This window comes from Sciurus vulgaris (genome assembly GCF_902686455.1).
Source record: "Sciurus vulgaris genome assembly, chromosome: 7".
Classification (NCBI taxonomy): domain Eukaryota; kingdom Metazoa; phylum Chordata; class Mammalia; order Rodentia; family Sciuridae; genus Sciurus; species Sciurus vulgaris.
In genome coordinates, this window is record NC_136467.1 from 35,201,974 (window position 1) to 35,216,942 (window position 14,969).

The 14,969-nt window shown below is 39.8% G+C and overlaps 1 protein-coding gene across 1 annotated transcript in view; it reads right to left on the minus strand.

The window, feature by feature from the left end:
- Positions 1-6,303: 6,303 nt before the first annotated feature.
- Positions 6,304-14,969, minus strand: part of L3MBTL3 (L3MBTL histone methyl-lysine binding protein 3) — a 286,629-nt gene continuing 277,963 nt past the window's right edge. The window contains exon 21 of the mRNA XM_079148191.1: positions 6,304-6,322. The gene's annotated coding sequence lies outside the window, so the exon portion shown is untranslated. The remainder of the gene's footprint in view (positions 6,323-14,969) is intronic.

Below are 14,969 nucleotides of genomic sequence, written 5' to 3' on the forward strand. Positions count from 1 at the left end.
AGCTGAGGGGCTATTTACACAGTGGCCTGACAGGATGTACTTCAGTGATGGCATCTGCTTATTTCTGTTTCACTGAAGAAAAGAGGTGTGTGAGTTTTGCAGTGTGTCTTTTTCATTCCTAGTCTCCTTTCTACCCCACCTCTCTCCACTGAGTTGCAGAAGACATATTGGGTAATCCTAAGACGGTCGCTGGTGTTGAGCCAAGAGGTGGCGCGCATAGTTAGTGTTAACACCGCGTGATCTACTTTTGCCTGATTAGTTAATGTTCTCCTCTGCACTAGTGGTCAACAGATATTCCTCATTCTGATTGGTACCGAGGGGTGTTCCTCAATTGTGCTAATCCTAAGTTGATGGCTGCCTTCGGTATATAAGACACACCTATAGGAGCACCAGGAATAGCCGGATAACCAGCTAGTAGAGGATAACCGGATATGCAACGGTTAAGCAGCACCTCTGAATGATGGCAGAAAAGCAGGTTGCAGATTGCAGAATGGAAAAGTAAAGCCACAACCTCTAGATAGTAGAGTGAAGGACGCAGGATGCAGGATGCATCTTTAAGAAGAAGCAGCAGAACTAAGAAGATATGGATCTCTGAAAGTGTAGTCTCTCTCTCTTAAGCAAAGTCTCCTCTTTCTCTCTTAAGCAAAGTCCTCTCTTTCTCTCTTATGCAAAGCCTCCTTCTCTCTCTCCTCTCAAAGCCTTTCTTCCTCTATAAGCTAGGGAACAAGTGAACAAGCAAGAAGCAGCGCACTAAAGAGAAAGATAATAGAAGTAGCTCAGTTTCCAGTCCATCTCCGATAATACCCCGCGCAATTGTTGCTGCAGGCGGTAACAAATTGCCGTGGGCGGCAACAGTGAGTGGAGACCCCGGTCCTTTACCTCCTCCTTGCAGGGGCCAATGAATAACTTCTGTGCATTTAGTCTTCCTCTTCCACCCAGACTCAAGGTAAAATCTAACTCAATTCAGCACTCTATATTCAGGACTTATTAACTGGGGAGCAACCTGCTCATAGCCCTACCTCAAGAAGTTTTGAGTAAATTGACTGGTCAGTTTTAACAGAAATTTATTCACAACCCCAATTTTAAATCAAGCATCATCTACTCTTCATTTGTGTCCTCTCCCTCCCTCCCTTCTTTCCTCTTTCCTTCCTCCTTTCTCTCTTTCTAGAAAACATATGTGTTTGAGATGTGAGGTGTATCTACTGGAAGGAATTGCTCCTTAGGGGCTGGAGAAAGTCAGAAACAAGTGTCTGGAAATTCTTTTAAGCATAATACATCAAAGACATGACCTGGGATCTTGTCTACGTGCTGCCCACAGACAGAGCTATACATGTAGAAACAAAACAAGAAGGAACAAGTCAGTAGTTGTCCTTATTGGCTTGAGTGTGCTATGGTTGAATTTGTGTCTCCTCCCAAGTTCATGTTGAAACTAATCTGCAATGCAATATAGTAAGAGGTGTGGCCGTTAGGAGATTGGTCATGATTGAAGAGGTGTTTTCTTGGTCATGACCTGTGATTGGTACCTTATGAAAGGGCTGGGAGGAAACTAGTTAGGGCTCTTGCACTGGTTCACACTCTGGCTATGTGAGGACACAGCACTCTTCCCCTCCAGAGGAAGCAGCAACATGTCTTAGCTGCTGTGACCAGGCCCTCACCAGACACTGAACCTGCCAGCACCTTGATCTTGGCCTTCCCAGCCTCCAGAACTGTGAGTATGTTCTGCTCTTTATAAATTATCCACACTCAAGTATTTTTCTCTAGAAAATAGGAATGGAGTACAGATGTTCAGGGAAGAATTTTCTTATGTATTACTAAATTTTCTACAAACAGTATTTGTTATACTGTAATAATAAAAACAAGTTGTTAATAAGACAAGAAGAACAAAAAAGAACGAAAAAGCTTTCATTCCAGAGGGTTGCCAGCTGCTTGGGGAGATCCAATGAGTCCCTCTGTTAGGGGAGCTGTTGGAGTAAAGAGGTAACCATGTCTCTTTCCAAGGGTTTCTACTCAATGGCACATGCTCTGCTGCCATTTCTCTCCCACTCATGGCCATCAAGCACTGGGGCACTTGGCCCACAGGGCATTTGCTTACAATGTGAACAGAAACATGCCTTTTATTTTCATTTCCTCACCCTTGCCTTGCTGTGATGTTTCTGTACTGGCCATGAAGCTTCCTACCCAGGCCGGTGCAACCGGAAGACCTCCTTCTCATCATCTCGGTCATGACTTGTGCCCATGGTAGCTCACTTAAAATCCCAAGTTGTGAAGTTTTAGTGTTGACTCAGAGAACCTCAGGGAGAAGTTCTGAGTTTTCACACAAAGAAAACCTTTTCTCAGTTAAAAAGTTTACTTATTTGAAAAAGATTCAGAGTGATAATGATAATGCACCCCTGAAACTGCCTTTTATACCAGATTTAATATAAAATTACACAAAATCCCCCCAAAGTACACAAAAATCAATAGCAATAATGCTAGAAGTGATTAAATTCCACTTTCATTTCCAAATGTTTTATTCTTGCAGAAGTTTTCTGAAACTATCTACTCGAATCATTCTAGAGAGGTCAAGTTTTGTTCCTAGTTCATCTAAATGAAGGCCCGGACAATGTGTTCTAAATGTTCAAGATTCAACATCTACTCTACGTAAAAAAAAGGGGGGGTGGGGTGCTGGGGATATAACTCAGTGGTAGAGCTCTCCTGGGTTCAATATTCCTAGTACGAAAAAAAATCAGTCAGTAGTCAGTATTTCCCTTCCTTTCAAAATCCATAGATAAAGGTGTTGATGATTTTAGAAAATTTGAATAATATTTCTTATTGTTGCCTTTCAAGGAAGATATTTATCTTCTTATTATATGTGAAGAATAAATTCAATTAAGATGTTGTTACAGATGAAATTCACAATGCAATTAAATTGGGTTTGAGAATTTTTTCTTTCATTTTTATTTTAATAATAGAACCTCACTTTTTCAGCTACCATTAGAGAAGGTAGGCGTTCATTTCCAATAGTATAGAAGTCTACCTAGATTATATGGTTTTTCAAATTTTTAAAAGGAGAGGTTATTTTTAGCTTTCATTTTTACTTTTTGTGGTACTGTGAATTGATCCCAGGACCTCAAACATACTAGGCAAATGCTCCACCACTTAGCTACATCCTCAGCCCAGAGAGAAATGCTTGAAAAAATAAAGACACATTACAGTGTGCAAAGCCTCTAAAGTGAATTTTAAAGAGATTAACTTAATGAATTATAAATATGATATTGAGGTATTAAAACTCATAGTCCAATTATGTTAAAATTAATTGAAAACTATGCTTAATGCACAAGTTGCTTAGTAATTAATTTTTACATTTTTACATTGATTTTCCAAAAAGCTGGTGCTACATTTATGCATGATAGCAAGAAACAACTTATTATGATTGCAGAATATTTTTTTCTGAGATTTGTAAACAGCATCTTGTCAAAATAAAAAAAAAATTAAGACTCTCATCATGAACCATTCCTTTCGTTTGTTTGTTAGACATAGGGTTCTGTGAGAATCGGATGAAATCTATGGTATCACACTCCAGAAGACAAATGCCATCATATTCACACTTTTTCTGTGCTTATAGATACTTGCCTAATGGTCTGATAGCCTTCCATGGACTACTCAACCACCCATAAACCTGCCATTAAAAACTCCTGATCCAAAACCAGGCCGATAATTTATGTTATGATCAAGAGACATATTTATATATATATATATATATTTTTTTTTTTTTTTGTAGCAGCTCATTATTTCCTTACACAGTTTAATTCACTGATGGACTCAGGAATAATTGATAAGTATATGAAATTTATTGAACTAAATTTATAAAGGAATTCTCATGCAGAAAACATATGATTCTACATTCTAAGATTTTAGCTAGTTAGTGGATCACAGAAAGTACAAGAGAAATATGGAAGATCATCCTTTTGACATTTATTTCCTGCAAGGCTCCCAGAGAGCATGTTTTCATGTGTTTAACAACCTGCAACGATTACAAATTTCCCATACGCAAGCTGCCATCAATACGCAGGTGGTGTACGTGTCCCAAGACGTCATGCTGGTCCTCCTACCCAACAGCTGCAAGCCACTGCTCGCTGACAAGTTCTCACTACAAACACATTTATAATGCATGTGCCACGGACTTCACAAATCTAGAATATTCTCATTTGCTTTTCTAGAACTTAAAAATAGTTGGAATTTTGAGCTGAAGCCAGCTTCAACTAACTGGAGTAGACTTTATTTACTTTTGAGATTTTAAAAAGTCTGATTTTATTTCATTTCTTATTTAATAAATTTGCTCCAGAGGTTCTTAAGTGAGCAAAATTGTTTCAGACAACTGTTTTTGCCACCGTGACCTAAAGACTTGACAAGAACAATTTTAGAAGAGGAGAAGTTTATTTGGGCTCATCATTTCAGTAATCTCAGTCCATAGACAGCTGTCTCTATTGCTCTGGACCCAAGGAATGCAACTCAAGACATGGTCACCAGGAAGCAAAAAGAGTTCCATTCAACAAGGACAATATATATACCCCAAAGGCACAGCCCCAATGACCCACCCATCCAGTAACACCCTACCTGCCTATAGTTACCACCCAGTAAATCTATACCAGGGGATTAATGTATTGTTTAGTTTAAGGTCCTCAGAACGCAATCATTTAACCTCTAAACTTTCTTGTATATCTCACACATGAGCTTTTGTGGGACACCTCATATGTAAACAACAGAAATCAACAAACAAGCCAAATTAAAATTTTGAATTAAAATTACAAAATAAGCTAGGCATTCTTATACATCTTTATTCTAAGTTATTATTGTTGAACATGTTTGCATTGTCCATTGACAATCTCATTGTCAGGTGGGTAAAGAATTCTGATGTTGTGTGGTGTCCTGTGTTAAAACATCACTGGGTCTTCCCTTTCTCTCTTTCTCCTTCCTTACTTCCTTCCTTCCTTCCTTCCTTCCTTCCTTCCTTCCTTCCTTCCTTCCTTCCTTCCTTCCTTCCTTCCTTCCTTCCTTCCTTCCTTCCTCTCTCTTTCTCTTTCTTTCTTTCATCTTTCTTCATTTCTTGACAGCAATCTGTCAAATAATACCTAAACATTAACAGAGTTTGTGGGATCCAATGTTAGTAATGCTCAGTTATTAGAGGATCTAAACTTCATGTGCTCTAATTGTACTGGAAGCCTTTGAATGTGTTTGGTATCATTTTTTCTTCCGGATGGATTTCCCTCAAGGATGACATGCTCTGACTGGAGGCCTGACTGTTCCAAGGAAACCAGACATCATCAGACAAACAAAAAGTCTCAAGAGACTGAAGCACAACTTAAAACAATGTACCCTTCCACTTGGTCATAAAAGGTACCAGATAACTAGTTGCAGTAGCAGCAAACTTCACATTGAGGTGTTTGTTAAAAAGTCTCAAAATGATATAAACAAAAATATGATCAGAATATCCAGTTAGATCAGGCCTACTGTTTGCTTCCTTTTAGAATTTCCAAGAAATTTTTGTAGAGTTAGAAGATGAAATTGTGCAAATACATCATGAGTTTGCCATAACCCATCTTATTTTTGCTCTATAGACTAGTCTCTGTGGTAAACAGACTAGTAGCTGCCCTGACCCCCAGCAAAGATGTCCATAAAACAAAGTCCTGGAAACTGAATGTGTTATACTGTAAGGTAATGGAGAATTAAGGTTGCAGATGGAATTAAGGTTGCTGACTTTGAGATGAAGCAATTCTCCTGGATTATCCAAGTGGGTCCATCAAGATTCAATCATCAGAATCCTTATAAGTAAAAGAGGAAGACAAACGGTTTAAAGTCAGTAATTTAAAGATGTTTCTCTTCTGGCTTGGAAGGTGGTAGAAGGAACCACAAACCAAAGAATTCTAGAAAAGACAAGGAAACAGATTCTGCCCCAGAGCTTCCAGAAGGATTCAGCCCTATGGATACCTTGGTTTTAAAAAACCCAATGAACATCATTTTGGTCTTCTGACTCCATACAATTTAGTAAATTTGTGTTGTTTAAGCCACAAACAGTATGGTAATCTGTTATTACAGCAATAGAAAGCTACTGCAGTATTATTGAACATATATTGTATGACCATCTCTGCCTTTTAGATTAGATATAAGTCAAGGTCACTAACTTCAGTAAGTTTAGTAGAGGATAAGACAATCCCCTCTGCATATTATTGAGGGAGTCCTATGAGGAAACTTTCATGATATTAAAAGTCTCCTGATTTTTTGGGGCAGGGAGGGTACCAGGGATTAAACTCAGGGGCACTTGACCACTGAACCACATCCCCAACTCTATTTTGTATTTATTTAGAGACAGGGTCTCGCTGAGTTGCTCGGCACCTTGCCGTTGCTAAGGCTGGCTTTGATCTTGTAAGCCTCCTGCCTCAGCCTCCCAAGCTGCTGGGATTATAGACATACACCACCTCGCCCAGTGAGTCTCCTGATTTTTGAGGAGTTACATTAGAAGGATATTCTCAAACACATTAATGGAGAAAAATAGAGATTTATGTAGAATATTTGACTTCGGAAGGCCACTATCTTACATAGCATCAGGATTGGTACCATGATATTCAGACTACTGGTGTTATTTCTTCTACGTCCCAATCACCTGCTCTAGAAGGTAACAGAATGATATGTCGGTATGAAGTTGTGAAGGCTGTTGCTTCCCCACTACTGATATGAACAGGGGAGTTTTTAGGTGCTGCTCTCACTTGACTATGACAAGCATTTTATATAATGAGGATTCTGGCTTAGGGTTCAATATATTGCATTTTAGATCACCTCTACCTTGCTACCTATATAACAAGATTGATGACACATTTTCAGACAGAAATTAACTATAATGGATGCTATTGTAAGACTAGAACTTTGCAGTGTATAGAGGAGAAAATGGTAGTTTTTTATTTTCTCTGAATGTTTCTGAATAGATATCTCCACAAGGTGCCCATGTCACTTATGAGAAATACATAGGTATGAAACAGGTCATCAAAAATGTTACTTCCGCCAGATGCTGTGGCGCATACCTGTAATTCCAGTGGCTGGGGAGGCCGAGGCAGAAGGATGTGAGTTCAAAGTCAGCCTCGGCAACTTAGTGACGCCCATAAGCAACTTAGTGAGACCTGTCTCAAAATGAAATATAAAAGGGGCTGGGGATGTGGCTCAGTGGTTAACTCCCCTGGGTTCAATCCCTAGTACCAAAAAAAACACACACACGACACACACACACACACGAACACACACCACACACACACACACACACCACACACAATCAATCAATCTGCTACTACGTGCAATTAGTATTCTCGTTTTTTAAATGAAATGTCACAGAAATGGTCCCTTGTGCTAGGTTGGAGCCCTTAAAGGTAGTATTACAAGTGCTTAAACACAGACAAATCAAGATTCAAATCCCTAGTAATAGGAACCTCATTTTCATCATTTGTAGAGCAGGGATACTAGAAAATGGTCTCATAAGTGGCTTTGTGATAATTAAAGAGATAATTCATATAAAGTGCCTAATGCATTGAATCAATAAATGTAAGCTTCTGTTTTTAATAGCTGAAGTTAGTAATTTGCTGACACAGAGTATATTTGATAATGTTTGTTTGCAAAACCCAGGTTTAATGATGTTGATTGAGTGACTAAATGAATTAATGAATGTGTATCTGATTCAACTCTATGACAGGTAATGAGTGCACTGTCCTTCACTTAGCAGGACATAGGTGGCCCTCTATCAGGAAGATTCTCTGGTGGAATTGTTTCCTACTTTCAGTAGGGACAGGCTCTGCTATTACATTCCTAATTGTCCTAGTGACAGATCACACCCATGAGGAGTTAGTTCGTTGGAATCAGAGATGGACTTGGCCATCTTGACACATTATTTTCTGCTTTTGAAACATGTCTGTCCGTAAGGGGAGGGAGACCCACAACCTTGGCCTTGTTTCCACTCACCCTGGAGCATGACAGATTTCCCTAATTGAGTGCCTGCTGACCACTCTTGGCTTATCTTCGGGGGGTAGGAAGTGCCAACTTGAGAAAAAATACCATCTGGGAGTCTGACCTTTGCTACTGTCAAATCTTGGCCCGACCCCTGCTGCTGAGACACAAAGGAACCACTGCTGTTGCCAAGTGTTTTTTGCAAATATTATAAATCTTTTAAATGAAAAAGGTTGATTGATAAATGACATGCTATTTTTCTCACACTGAGAATGCATACTGCCGTCTGCTGGTGACACACTTGTCTTGTAAATATGGCCTGGTTGTCCATATTTCACTGCCTTTCTTGGATGACCATATTGAGGATGCAATAGGGAAAGAGCAGTACCAGAAAGAGGGAGCCTGGCCTGGCATTCTGGATCTGCCACACATTGCATCTATGGTTTTAGCAAGGGGAGAAACTCAGCGTTGAATGTCCTTCTTTATACCAGTCTCTGAATGAGATGCTGGAAGTGCATGACATCTCTGTAAACCTTCTCCAGTGACCCCGAATGGTACATAAAATGATCTTCATTTCACAGATGAAGAAGCTGAGTTTCAGAGAGATTATTGAACTTGCCACGATCATGGAGCTAAGAAGTCACAGAATCCTGGCTTCTGCTCATTCAAAGCCTCTGCTATTTCTATTATACCATGCTACCCCTGCAAGTCAGTTGCTTCACCTATAAAATGAAGTAGATGAACTAAATGAGGCACCCATATTTTTGTAGTATGAGACTGAAAACATGAGATCAAATTCAATCTTTTTCCTCTGTTCTTTTAAAAAATATTTTCTTCAATAACACATCTATGCCTTAAGTAGGAATATTTAGCTTTCCTCGAGAAAGCAATTTGTTTAAATATGTTGTCCCCTTTCCTCCCACTTCCAATTCCAAGAAATGTGCACCTCAGAGCCACTTTGCAGCTGGATGGAAAGAAAAAACCATCTGAATCAGAGAATTTTCCTAGCTTAACTCTTTGACATTCTTATGATAAGTGCATCATGTTATGGTTTGGATGTGATTTGTGAGACAATGCAGGAAGGTTCAGAGGAGAAATGATTGGGTTGTAAGAGTCTTAACCCAATCAGTGAATTAATCCCTAATGGAATCGATAGGGTGTGGCTGGAAGAGGTAGGAATTGGGGTGTGGCTATGGGGTATGTATTTGTATCTGGAGAGTGGAGTCTCGCTCTCTCTGCTTCCTGATGATGTGAGCTGCTTCCCTCTGCCATGCTCTTTGCCATGATGTTAGGCCTCGCCTCGAGTCCCGAGAAATGGAGCCAGTGTTCTAAGGACTAAGACTTCTGAACCGTGAGCCCTCAAATAAACCTTTTCTCCTCTATAATTGTGCTGGTCAGATCATTTAGTCACAGCAGCACAAAAGCTGACTAAAACACATCATTAGGTAAGGAAAGAGAAAGTAGTCCTTTTGGGATTAGCAAAGGGAAGTGCAGAGAGTTCCCCAGAGAAGGAAGAGAACAGAGCTGTATGTGCAGGAACCTGAGCACAGGTCCAAGGCAGAGCCTCTGGGAAGTCATAGCATGTAGGAGTCTAGAGTCCTCGGGACCCAGAGAGGCTGGTCCCAAGCTCAGACTTTGTTGCCTGAATGACTAAGACTAAGTTTCTCGCTTGTCTCACAGTGTAGGAGCTTAGAGCAAGTTTGATGCTGATTTAAAATAATAAATAAATGTGATATTTCCTGCCATCAGAGTTTGAATCACATACCTGCTCTATAATATTGAATGTGACTCAAGTCTGAGTTTGGTGGAAGCTTTATTGAAACTTATCCTTCTGTTTATCATCTCTCAGAGGTGCCCTTTTCAAGGTGTAATTTTAAAGGAATTAAATATGAGCTACTTGAAATTCTATATTAAGTTAGACTTAGCTTCCAGTTGAATTGCTAATTGCTCCAAGTTTATTTAATAATATAAAGAAGAGTAGTCACTCATAAAACACTCATGCAGAAAGGGATTAAGATATACTGGACACTGGTTCGTACTTAGGTTACAAAATACATTTCACAATCTTATTAATTCTGGAGTAGGGGCATTGGGGAACACACAGGGCCATCAGAGGTATGAGCAAGTTCCAAAATAGAGATCTCCACTGGGTGTTGGGACCATCAATCTTTGATTAATTATATATAATTCATAACTTACACATGCATAACATGTACACTTTTGCATGCATCAAATATTGCAGTAAAATATTTTTTAATGCTGACACCCTCTAGCAAGACCCAGGTCATAATCCTAGTAAATATTAATACATATCCCCAGCAGGATTGCTTTCCTATTTACCGGAGCGCTGATTTACATCTTCTTAGCAATCTTCAAACCTGTCACCCCTTTAACACACACACACACACACACACACACACACACACACACACACACCCCGATGGCCTTATCTTTAACTATATTGAGGAAATAAGCAAAATAAGCACAATGATATAATCACTAAATTACCAAGCTGCTTTACTTTCTTCCCTATCTCCTGCTACCCTGGAAGAACTGCAGTTCTTCCTGGGTCTGAATCCTGTCCCCTCAGGCACACAGAGACATTTCCTCTGTATCAGCTTGCAGCAGTGTTCTGGTATCTTTCTCCAACTAACACAACCACGAACAGCCTCCTCGCCTTCCCTTCAGCTAATGTCCTTTCCCTTCTCACAGGACATCTCTCTAAAAGCCCACCTATCCTCATAGCCTGCATTTTCTCATCCTCAGTTTCTCCACAGCCCATTTGGATGTATATCTTCACCTGGACCACTCGAGTCATGACAGATGACCCCCATGGTGTCAAATCCAGCAGTCACGTCTCTGTTCACCACTATTTTCATATTTCAGCATGTTGTTCAACACAGGTGCGTACCCCTAAAACACCCCACGTCCATGGGTCTCCAACCACCTCAGCTGCCATCTTCATTCTCTTTTCCAGAACCTTCTCTGGCTAACCCTAAATGTGGGCTAACCCAGGATGCTTCCTTTGACCCTACCTCTTACATCTCCCTTTTGCTCCAGACTTATATATACAGATATCTTCTGGAAATCACCACATAAATATGAAATTCATCTCTCAAACTTAAATGTCTAAATCAGAACCCTGACTTTCCTCTTGATTCTACTAGATCTTGTCCTTTTCAATAAGTAGCATCTCCTACTATAACCTTAGTCACTCAACCCAAAAATCTGGGTGCTATACTTCTTTCCTCTCTTTCCTTACCCTTCTATGTCCTGTCGATTCTACTCCTAAAACATATCCCGGTCTGTCACATCTGCTCCCTGTCTACCACTGTGGTCCAAGTTCGGTCATCATCATCTGTTGCTTGGGTAACTGCGGGAGCCGCCTAACTGATCTCTTGCTTCCACTTTTACGTCCCTACAAACCACCCTTCAGATGGCACCCGGATGTTCATGTCACTTCCATCACAGCAAGGCCCCCTGATCCTCTTCCAACCACCCTGGCAACTCTGTCCTCAAGCACTTGTCCCCAAAGGCACACGGCTGTTTTTTGGTTTCTTGATTCTTAAATATACTAAGCATCTCTTTTTATGTGATTGTATTATTTTTACCTTTCTTTTATTTATTTATTTTTATGTGGTTCTGAGGATGGAACCCAGTGCCTCACACATGCTAGGCAAGCGCTCCACCACTGAGCCCCGACTCCAGTCCCACTAAGCATCTCTTACCTGTAGGTGTTTGCTCGTTTTTGCCATGTGACATGTTTAACCCCTTATTATCACAGGGCCTACTTCACCTTGATGTCCAGGTGTTGTCTCAGATGTCCCCTCTGAAGGGAGACCATGCCTAACCATGTGGAGGTGTAAACACATACGAACACAGAAGCACATACATTCAGATACACTAGCACCTACGCTACAGCTTGGTTTTTCACCATTCTTTTCTTTCATAGGGATTACCAGGGATTGAACTCAGGGGCACTCGACCACTGAGCCACATCCCCAGCCCTTTTTGTATTTTATTTAAAGACAGGGTCTCACTGAGTTGCTTAGCACCTCACTTTTGCTGAGGCTGGCTCTGAACTCCTAATCCTCCTGTCTCAGCCTCCCAAGCCACTGGGATTACAGGTGTATGCCACCAGGCCCTGTGATTTTTCTCCATAATTCTTAAAGCTGGTTAGTGCACTACATCAGTGCATGGCAAAAGCTTATACATTTTATATATTTGTTTTGTGCAAAGTCTCAAACATGAAATCTAAATTTTAAAGTAAGTTCCCTTGAATGTTCAATACAAAGTCTTATGATGTCATGTTGTCTTCTCTTTTAATACTTATTGTATGTCTCATTTGCCTTTTGAGTATTATTGCATTGGATGGAAAACCCAGAGCAATGTTGAATGTTGCTGAGGATAGTAAGCAGTCTTCTCATGCTTCTGATTTTAATAGAAACAGCTGCAGTATGGCATTAGCTGTGGTGGCTTCTGTATTTAGGGGCTCCAGGCAAACCCTACTTTTTTCTGCTCATGAATTTAATATGTTAATGTCCTTGATGGAGTTACAAATTCCTTTCATATTCAGTCATGGCTTAAGTTAATTTTTATTCCCTGCTACTGCAGCTGTATTCTAAAAAACACATATTCTTAAAAATATCCTGTTTAAATGACTTCTGTGGATAGCTAAACTCATCTGTATTATACTACTATTTCAGTAATAATGTCAGCAAATAATCTTGTCTTCAAATTCTTCATAGGGAGAAGGGGTGTAGAGGAGTAATTCTGGTATCCAGTGATCAGAAATTTCTAGAAGTGGCAGCGATTGTGACACTGATATCACAGAACAGTTTTCTTTTCTTCCAAATTCTTCCAATGAAAAGGCAGTACCTGAATAACCAACACCCACCAGACGCATCTGGGGGAAAACTCAAGTCTATCCTTTCCACCACTCAGATTTGTACCCCCAAGTTTCCTTCCAGCTTCTCACTTACTGTTACAAATTCCTAGCTTTCAGTCCTTACAGCTCAAGGACTTCCATCACACAATTCTCCCATAACAGTAATTGCACAATAAAATGTTTATATGTTCCTCCAGCTCAGTAGTCACATCATTCCATTTTTTTCTCCTTCCCACTCCCAAGTTGTAGACCATCCCCACGAAATAAGTATATGACTGAATATCACTGTATCCACTGAATATAATATTGGTCATTTTTATTATTTATGTAAATTGAAGCTTTGACAGCAACATAAACTCATACATACAACTTATGTAGGAGGTTTTGCTTATAGAATGTAGCCATCTTGAGGGCATCTCTGCCTCCCTCCCAGACATCCCATTAGATCCTGCGTGTTGTGTTGTTCTCCCCATCCTACAAGACTTCCTCTGCCATTCACCTCAAACCAGACAATATCCTCCCTTGCTCTGGGTCTATCTAACTGACAGGCATCTGTCCTTACTTCATCACACATGAGATGAATGATCCTGCAGTATCCATCTCATCATTGTCACTGGACCAGTGTCTTTTCAAACTTGTTTACTTTGTCCTGTTCCCCTTTGGGACCTCATATGGTGTTCTTTATCTGAAAGTGGAGAGTAAAGATGTCAGGCGGTTATCACTAGTCCCCAAACTGAAAGAGTGGTTTCCACAATAAAAGCAAGTCTAAGTAGCAGTGAAAAAATCTATCGGGCTTTATTTATTTGCTTATTTATTTTTGAGGGTTTTTTTTTTTTTTTTGATGCTGTTAATCTCTATATTTAGCCACTGACAGTGGTAATGACAGTTGTCACCATACAGAAGACAGTTAGTAAACAGATGGTCTGCTGAATTCAAACAGAAAGTAGAAGTGCATTAACAGTGACCAAGGAATATAAAAGTAATATAGAGGTAGATATAAAGATAGATGGTGGGGAATCTGTCTAAATCTTGATTCTCTTCCTCTCTTAATGGAAATCGATCTCTTATATTCTCACTTTCTGACACTCTCAACCTTGTCTTCATGAGTTTACCACCTGTCCTTTGTACTATGAAAACTTACCCTTTTTTCTTTCCCATCTGTATTTCTCTATATTACATTTACCTACTTTGGATCTCAAATGCTTTTCTGTATTTTATCCTGAAGAGCCTTTAAAGTTAGCAACAGGTAGAGTCTGTGAATAGAGAGTCGTAGCCAACTGGTCCTATACTCAGATGACTGGAACGAAAGGATAACATTGTCAAGAATCAGGAGCTGTACTTGTCTAAACAAGTGGGGTCTTGAGGCCTCTATGACCCTAGTGGCAGCATGGAGGACTGAGGGAGGTGACCTGGGAGTTCACAAGGGAGAAAAAGTTGCTTTTACGTTGATCTCACATGTGGTTGTCGAACAGTGAAAACTCCAAGTTCAAGATGACTTGGCAAATTCTGTTCCCTTCTAGGCTAATGTGAATATCCAGAATGTCTCCTCATTTAGGTGGGTTATGAGATCAGTATGTCCTGGATATTGGTGGTACATAAGTGGTATCAGGAAGCTCTAACTTCTATTTCTGTAGAAAACTCAGAAAGTGAGTGGTAGATAGGCAGAGATATTACTATATCTAGAGAGATGGAACTTTCTGGCCAGTCCAGGCTTAACCTCATTTCCAGGGAGAGACAATATTGGTGTCATTCATTTTCCCTTTTAATTAATTTTCTATTTACTTCTTTCTTATTTCCTTTATCTCTCCACATATGTGTTGTCTCGATCACAGTATTGAGGTATTGTAATAATTTCTATTTAATCTAGTTCTAGAATCTGGAGAATGGTACTATCTGATCACTGGCAGCTTTCTTTAGAGTCAGTGCCTTTATCTTCTTTTTTTGATATTCTGATTTTGTCTAATAATTTTGCAGCCATTGCTTATTATTTCTAGTGAAATTCACAAACTTGTATCTGTCCATCTAAATAAACTTCATGTTCCAGGGGTTGCAAATTCATTTGAGGCAGTGAGATATATTCCAGGAAAGGAAGGGAAAGCATTTCACAACTTATGAA